Below are 8,666 nucleotides of genomic sequence, written 5' to 3' on the forward strand. Positions count from 1 at the left end.
CTGATCTCTGCACCTATATTGTCGTTCTCCACAGTGAAAACAGATGAAAAGTAATCATTTAATACCTCACCAATGTCCTTCGGCTCCAAATACAGATTTCCACTTTGGTCCCTAATGGGCCCTACTCTTTCCCTGGTTATCCTCTTGCCCTTAATATACTTATAAAATGCCTTAGAATTTTCCTTTATTGACTGCCAATGTTTTTTCATGTCCCCTCCTCGCTCTCCTACTTACTTTTTTGAGTACCCCCCTTCACTTTCTAACACCCCTCTAATGCCTCTCCTGTTTTCAGTGCTCTGGATCTGCCATAAGCCTCTTTTTTCCCCCTGATCTAATACTCAATAATCCCTTGACATCCAGGGTTCCCTAGACCTGTAGGTCCTACCCTTCATCTTAATGGGAACATGTTGGCTCTGAACTCTCACTATTTTCTCTTTGAATGCCTCCTGTTGTCCTGATGTAGACTTTCTGATAAGTAGCTGCTCCCAGTCCAGTTTGGCCGCGTCCTGTTTTATCAAATTGAAATCAGCCTTCCCCCAATTCAGTACCTTTATTTCTGGCCCTTCTTTGTCCTTTTCCATAACTACTTTGAATGTTATAGAGTTATGGTCACTCTGCCCGAAATGCTCTCTCATTGATACTTCTACCATTTGTCCAGCTTCATTCCCTAGGATAAGGTCCAGTACTGTCCCTTCTCTTGTATGACTTTCTACCTACTGGCTCAAAAAGCTCTCCTGTATGCATTTTAAGAATTCCTCCCCCTTTAAGCCTTTTGCACTAAGACTATGCCAGTTGATATTAGGTAAGTGGAAATCCCCTACTATTGTTACCGTGTTATTATTACACCTCTCTGAGATTTGCCTACATATCTGTTCCTCTATCTCTCCATTACTGGAGGCCTATAGTACACGCCCAGCCAAGTGAGTGCCCCCTTTTGTTCTTAACTTTTAGTCATATGGCATCATTTGAGGAACCTTCTAAGATATCACCCTGTGTCTGCGTGGGTTTTCTCCGGGTGCTCCGGTTTCCTCCCACAAGCCAAAAGACTTGCAGGTTGATAGGTAAATTGGCCATTATAAATTGTCACTAGTATAGGTAGGTGGTAGGGAAATGTAGGGTCAGGTGGGGATGTTTGGTAGGAATATGGGATTAGTGTCGGATTAGTATAAATGGGTGGTTGATGTTCGGCACAGACTCGGTGGGCCGAAGGGTCTGTTTCAGTGCTGTATCTCTAATCTAAAAAAAAAATCTATCCTTACAGTAGTAATTGACTATTTGACCACCTCCTCTTTTATCCCCTCCCTATCAAGCCTGAAGATTCTATACCCTGGAATATTGAGTTGCCAGTCCTGCCACTCCTTCAGCCATGTCTCTATGATAGCAATAATATCATAATTCCATGTGCTAATCAATGCCCTGAATTCATCTGCCTTATTAGGAAGACTCCTTGCATTAAAGTATATGAAATCCAGCCTTGCACTTTTCACTTGTGCCTTAACAGGTCTATATTTGTTTTGCCTTCCAGACTGATTCAGTTTCTCTTTTATATTTGGCTGTGCCTGACCCCCTACTGTACCTCCACTCTGCATCCCATCCCCTGCCAAATTAGGTTACCCCCCGCCCCACCCCCAACTGCACTAGCAAACCTCCCAGCAAGGGCGTTGGTCCTGTTCCGGTTCAGGTGCTACCCATCCAACTTGTACAGGTCCCACATTTGCCACAAGCAGACCCAGTGATCCAGGAACCTAAAACCCTCCCTCCTACGCCATCTCCTCAGCCACGCATTTATCTGCTCCATTCTCCTATTCCTATACTCGCTAGCACGTGGCACAGGGAGTAATCCAGAGATTCCAACCTTTGAGTCCCACTTTTGAATCTACCTAGCTCCCTATATTCTTGTTGCAGGACCTCATCCCTCTTTCTACCTATGTCTTCGGTACCAATGTCTATCACGACGTCTGACCGTTCACCCTCCCCCTTCAGAATGTCCTGCAGTTGCTCCAAGATATCCTTGACCTCAGCACCAGGGAGGCAACATACCATCCTGGGGCCTCGTCTTCGGCCACAGGCGCCTATCTGCACTCCTTACGATAGAATACCCTATCACGATAGCTCTTCCACCCCTTTTCTCCCCCTGCTGTGCAGCAGAGCCCTCCGTGTTGCCACGAATTTGGCTGTTGCTGCTTTCCCCTGGGAGGTCAGCCCCCCCCCAACAGTATCCAAAGCGGTATGTATGTTTGAAAGGGGGGATGGACACAGGGGACTCCTACACTACCTGCCTGTGCCTACTACTCTGTCTGGTGGTCACCCATCCCTTTACTGCCGGCCCTGCCATTACCTGCGGTGCGATCACTTCACTAAACCTGCTATCCACGACGTCTTCAGCATCGCGGGTGCTCCACAGTGAATTCACACGCAGCTCCAGCTCCGTAATGCCGGTAGCCAGTAGCTGCAGATGGATACTCCTCCTGTACACATGCTCTTCAGGGACACAAGAAGCATCCCTGATTTCCCACATAGCGCAGGAGGAACACATCACGGGGCTGAGCTCTCCTGCCATGACTTACCCTTAGATTAATTAGGTACTCCCTTAACTAAAAAAGCTAGTTACACTAGGGGCCTTGTTCTACACACTACAATCTAGTCCTTAATAAGTTGCACTGAATTAACAAAACACTTTAGTAGTACTCACCTTTTCACCAGAGTTTTTTTTCAACAAAAAAACTTTCCCCTTTTTTAAAATCTACTTAAATGAATTAACAGCAGCTATTCACCCAACCAATCACCTTGTTGATTCTCGTGATGTCACTAAGTTATTTTGCGAGTCTCAGCGCGCGCCCCTACTGTCTTCAGGTAAGTGACGGCCTCGAGCCCCATGCTCTTTTTTGCAGCTCCCGCTCCAGATCAGCATCCGCCCAGGTCCGCCAGCCGCCGCCGCTCATGTCTTCAGGTAAGTGAGGGCCTCGCACCCCGAGCTCTCTTTTCAAGCTCCCGCTCCTTTGTTCATCGGGGATAATTGCCTGGGGGTCGGTTCACAGGGGGTAATTAGATGCATGACTTTTCATGGGGGTAATTAGACAGGAGTCTGTTCATGGGGGCTAATTATATGTGTGCCTGTTTACGGTGTTAATTATATGTGTGGTCTGTTCACGGGGGTAAATAGATGGGGGTCTGTTCACAGATGTGTTCTTAGATGGGAGTCTGTTCACAGGTGTTATTAAGATGTGTTTCTGTTCACAAGGTGTAATTAGATGAGTGTCTGTTCACAGGGGTTAATTAGATCGGGTTCTATTCACGGGGGTAAATGGGGGGGCCTGTTCACAGGTTGTAATTCGATGGGGGTCTGTCTGCAGGGGGAATTTTTGAGGGGTTTGTTCATGGGGGATGATTGTATGGGGGTCGGTTCACAGGTGGTAATTAGATGGGGGACTGTTCACAGGGTGAAATTAGATAGTGGTCTGTTCACAGGGGATAATTATATGGGAATCTGTTCACAGTGTGTAAATAGATGGGGGTCCGTTCACAGTGGGATTTGCAGTGGGTAGAAATTTGCGGGGGGTGGGGGCGGGGGTGCAGAATTTGTTGGTGGGATTGCCAGAGGGGGGCGGAAGACACAGAAAGAAAGAAAACGCCACAGCCAAATAGAGGAAGCCAGAAAGAGCCAAAGAAAGAGAAAGAAAGTGGAGAATGAGACAGATAAAGACAGAGAAATAGAGAAGAGAGAAGAAAAAAGTCAGAGAGATAGAGCACAGACTGAAAGCCAGAGAAGTAGAGAACAGACGGAAGAGAAATTGAAAAAAGACAGAAGAGAAATAGAGAAAGGACAGAAATAAAAGATAATAAAGAGAAAAGACAGGAAAGAAGTGGTGAATAAAACGGAGGGAAAAATACAGAGAAAAAAAGAAATTGCAGGTAACAGAGAGAAAGAGAGAAAACTAGTGAGAGAGTAAGACACACATCGAATCACACAGAGAAACGCAATGAGTGAGAGAAAGATTGAGAGAGATATTAAAGGAGAGACAATAAGAGGGACAGAGAGAGATTGGGGCAGAGATAGATTGGGACAGACGGAGGGAGAAAGGCAGAGATAGACAATAACAGTGTGATACTCACCATCCCACGCGGTCTGCGTTCCAGCATTAAACTCGAACACCTTCACTCCATCAGATCTTCCCTGGGCAAATATCCTGGACCAGAGGCATTGTAGTTGGAATTGAGGAGAAGGGTCAGGACTGGACAAGCGAGAGGAGAATTCATGCTGCACTCTCTCTCCCCTCTCTCTCACACTCACACATACACGGTAATCGGCTTGCGATTCACTTGGGCATAGAGATACAGAGAATGAGACACAGAAACTCACATTCAGACACTGGCCGCATGGAAAGAAAGAATGGTGGCTTATGTTGTCCTATTACATCCCCAGAACCTGTCACTCAAACACCCAGTCTACCCAAAGAACAGTTCATCCAACCCGATCTCAGCGTCCTCTATCTGGACACTTCCTCCCAGGTGTGGGATAGTCCAAGGTGAGTCTCTGTATAAACACGTAATGGGGGAGGGAAGGATATACCAGTCATACCGCTTTGCATGTATCTCTCCCTCCCCCAAAATCTCATGAACAGTGGAGAGGGACAGGAGCAGACGGGATGGGAAAATATTTAATTGGGGGAGGGGGAATTACAATGCTATGAGGCAGGAACTGGGGAGCATAAATTGGGAACAGATGTTCTCAGGGAAATGCACGACAGAAATGTGGAGGTTGTTTTGGGAGCACTTGCTGCGACTGCTGGATAGGTTTATCCCGATGAGGCAGGGGAGGGATGGTAGGGTGAAGGAACCTTGGATGACAAGAGATGTGGGACAGCTGGTCAAGAGGAAGAAGGAAGCTTACTTAAGGTTGAGGAAGCAAGGATCAGTCAGGGCTCTAGTGGGTTACAGGGTAGCCAGGAAGGAACTGAAGAATAGACTTAGGAGAGCTTGAAGGGGATATGAAAACGTCTTGGCGGGTAGGATTAAGGAAAAACCCAAGGCATTCTACACTTACATGAGGAACAAGTGGATGGCCAGAGTGAGGGTAGGGCAGATCAGGGATTTTGGAGGGAACTTGTGCCTGGAGTCGGAGGAGGTAGGGGAGGTCCTAAATGAATACTTTGCTTCAGTATTCACTAGTGAGAGGGACCAGGTCGTTTGTGAGGACAGCGTGGAACAGGCTGATATACTGGAACAGGTTGAGGTTAAGAGGGAGGATGTGCTGGAAATTTTGAATGATATGAGGACAGATAAGTCCCCGGAGCCAGACGGGATATACCCAAGGATATTACGGGAAGCGAGGGAAGAGATTGCTGCGCCTTTGGCAATGATGTTTGCGTCCTCACTGTCCACTGCAGTAGTACCGGATGATTGGAGGGTGGCAAATGTTGTTCCCTTGTTCAAGAAAGGGAATAGGGATAACCCTGGGAATTATAGACCAGTCAGTCTTACGTCGATAGTGGGCAAACTATTGGAGAGGATTCTGAGAGACAGCATTTATGATTATTTGGAAAAGCCTGGTTTGATTAGAGACAGTCAGCATGGCTTTGTCAGGGGCAGGTCATGCCTCACAAGCGTTATTGAATTCTTTGAAGATGTGACAAAACACATTGATGAAGGAAGAGCAGTGCATGTGGTATATATGGATTTTAGCAAGGCGTTTGATAAGTTTCCCCATGGTAGGCTCATTCAGAAAGTAAGGAGGCATGGGATTCAGGGAAAGTTGGCTGTCTGGATACAAAATTGGTTGGCCCATAGAAGTCAGAGGAAAGTAGATAGTAGGTAGTAGATGGAAAGTATTCAGCATGGAGCTCGGTGACCAGCGGTGTTCCACAAGGATCTGTTCTGGGACCTCTGATCTTTGTGATTTTTATAAATGACTTGGATGAGGAAGTGGAAGGCTAGGTTAGCAAGTTTGCCGATGACACCAAGGTTGCTGGAGTTGTGGATAGTGTGGAAGACTGTTGTACGTTGCAACGGGACATTGACAGGATGCAGAGCTGGGCTGAGAAGTGGCAGATGGAGTTCAACCTGGAAAAGTGTGAAGTGATTCATTTTGGAAGGTCGAATTTGAATGCAGAATACAGGCTGAAAGACAGAATTCTTGGCAGTGTGGAGGAACAGAGGGATCTTGGTGTCCATGTCCATAGATCGCTCAAAGTTGCCACCCAAGTTGATAGGGTTGTTAAGAAGGTGTGTTGGCTTTCATTAACAGGGGGATTGAGTTTAAGAGCCGCGAGGTTATGCTGCAGCTCTATAACAGCTCTATAGACCACACTTGGAATATTGTGTTCAGTTCTGGTCGCCTCATTATAGGAAGGATGTGAAAGCTTTAGAGAGGGTGCAGAGGAGATTTCCAAGGATGCTGCCTGGACTGGTGGGCATGTCCTACCAACAAAGATTGAGGGAGCAAGGGCTTTTCTCATTGGAGCGAAGACGGATGAGAGGTGACTTGATAGAGGGGTGGATGTTGGTGAGAAGCATAGATAGAGTGGATAGCCAGAGACTTTTTCCCAGGGTGGAAAGGGCTATCACCAGGGGGCATAATTTTAAGGTGATTGGAGGAAGGTTTCGGGGAGATGTCAGAGGTAGGTTCTTTACACAGAGAGTGGTGGGTGCATGGAATGCGCTGCCAGCGGTGGTAGTAGAAGCAGCTACATTAGGGTCATTGAAGCGACTCTTGGGCAGGTACATGGATGATAGTAGAATGAAGGGTAGGTAGTTAGTTTAATCTTAGAGTTGTTTAAAGGTTCGGCACAACATCGTGGGCCGAAGGGCCTGTACTGTGCTGTACTGTTCTATGTTCTATGTTCTATGTTCTAAAAGCTGCTGTAAATTCAAACCTGGTGCGGCCAGTTTGGATCATAACACAAATTGAAGTAAATGTTATTCACGATTCGCCTCTAGTTTACGGAAAGTGCAGAAAATAACTGAAAATGTCTCATTGAAGTTGCCTTGAAATTCTCGCAGAGTTTTTGCTTGAGAGGTTTCTTTGACTGCAGTTTGAGGACAGACAGTTTTATTTGGATTATCAGTTCAAGTTGTCTGCCAAACTGAAACTAGAGCTAGGTAAGTGATACATGCAAGAGAATGTTTACAACTGGTGACATTTCACGCAACAGTTATGTTCCATATCTACAGTTATATCTGTTAATGATTGTGCGTACCTTGTTTGATGCTGCTGTATTTATGCATTAGCCTGTAATCATTGGGAAGAAAAACTTTCTTACCATTTAACAGTTTAATGTTACAAGGGTTTACAAATTTGGAAAATGGCCATTTAACACAAATTGCATTAAAGATCTTCCACATTTTACCTGCAGTTTATATAAAGCTCAGCGACAACGACCTCCACATTCTGACAAACATTTTTTGATGCTGCAATGAAGTGTCACCTGTCTCACTTTCCATCCTGACTTTCTTTCCTCTCCTCTGCTTGGAGTTTCAGAGGGATTTTTGATCATTGCTTGTCCACATTCAGGAGCAATCAGTGACTCTGCAGCTGCTGCTCTGGAGAAATAACCTGAATTCAAAGTCTTTCCCTTAGTTTGGAGACATGAGGAGAGACTTTTTCAATAACAACTGGGGGGGGGGGGGTCAGGAACCAGGCAGCACAGATTGAAGGGGAATATGCAATTTCGGATCTGCAGGCAACATGAAGAGAGAAACAAAAAGGCAGGGAGCTTTCATGGTCTGGAATTAAGTGTCTGCCACAAGCCGATTCAATCTTAACTTTCAAAAGATAGTTGGATCAAAACTTCAATTCCTCTTATTTATAGTAAGGAAAATGGCAACACAGAAAGAGAAGTGAGAGAGAGATGTCATGAGAGAGAGATGTCATTCATTTGGTGATAAAGAAGTCAACACAGCTTTCGTTTGTAAATGACAGTTTGAACTTTATTTGATGCTGTTGTATTCATGCATTACCTATCGTCATTCAAAATAATTTTCCAAACAGGAACAAGTTTAATGTTACAAGTGTTTAGGTAGTTGGAAAATAGACATTATACACAAATTGCATTGGAATTATTTTATTAGCCATCTCAAGTTTCCATAGAGTAAATTCCTCAAACTTTTGGCAACTTTCAAACTCTCAGTAACACAGAATCTCCCCATCAGCAATGGATCAGCATCTCAATTTGCTGGTGTTCCTTTCTCACTGCAGTTACTGTCACCCCCTCACCATCACCATCTGCTGGTGTCCCTGTCTCACTGCAGTTACTGTAACCTTCTCACCATCTCCATCTGCTGATGTCCCTGTTTCACTGCAGTTACAGTCCCCCTGTCACCATCGCCATCTGCTGGAGTACCTCACTCACTGCCCTTACTGTCCCCCTCTCACCATCTCCATTTGCTGTTGTCCCTGTCTCACTGCAGTTTCTGCCTGTCTCACTATCTCCATCTGCTGGTGTTCCTGTATCACTACAGTTACTGCCCCCCTTACCAACTCCATCTGCTGGTTTCCCTGCCTCTCTGCAGGTATTGTTCCCCACTCACCACCTCCATCTGCTGGTGTCCCTGTCTCACTGCAGTTTCTGTCCGCTTCTCACCATCTCCATCTTCTTGTGCCACGGTATCACTGCAGTTATCTGGCCTTTCACCATCTCCATCTGCTGGTGTCCCTGTCTCACTGTAGT

Source organism: Heterodontus francisci, chromosome 21 (genome assembly GCF_036365525.1).
Source record: "Heterodontus francisci isolate sHetFra1 chromosome 21, sHetFra1.hap1, whole genome shotgun sequence".
Lineage (NCBI taxonomy): Eukaryota > Metazoa > Chordata > Chondrichthyes > Heterodontiformes > Heterodontidae > Heterodontus > Heterodontus francisci.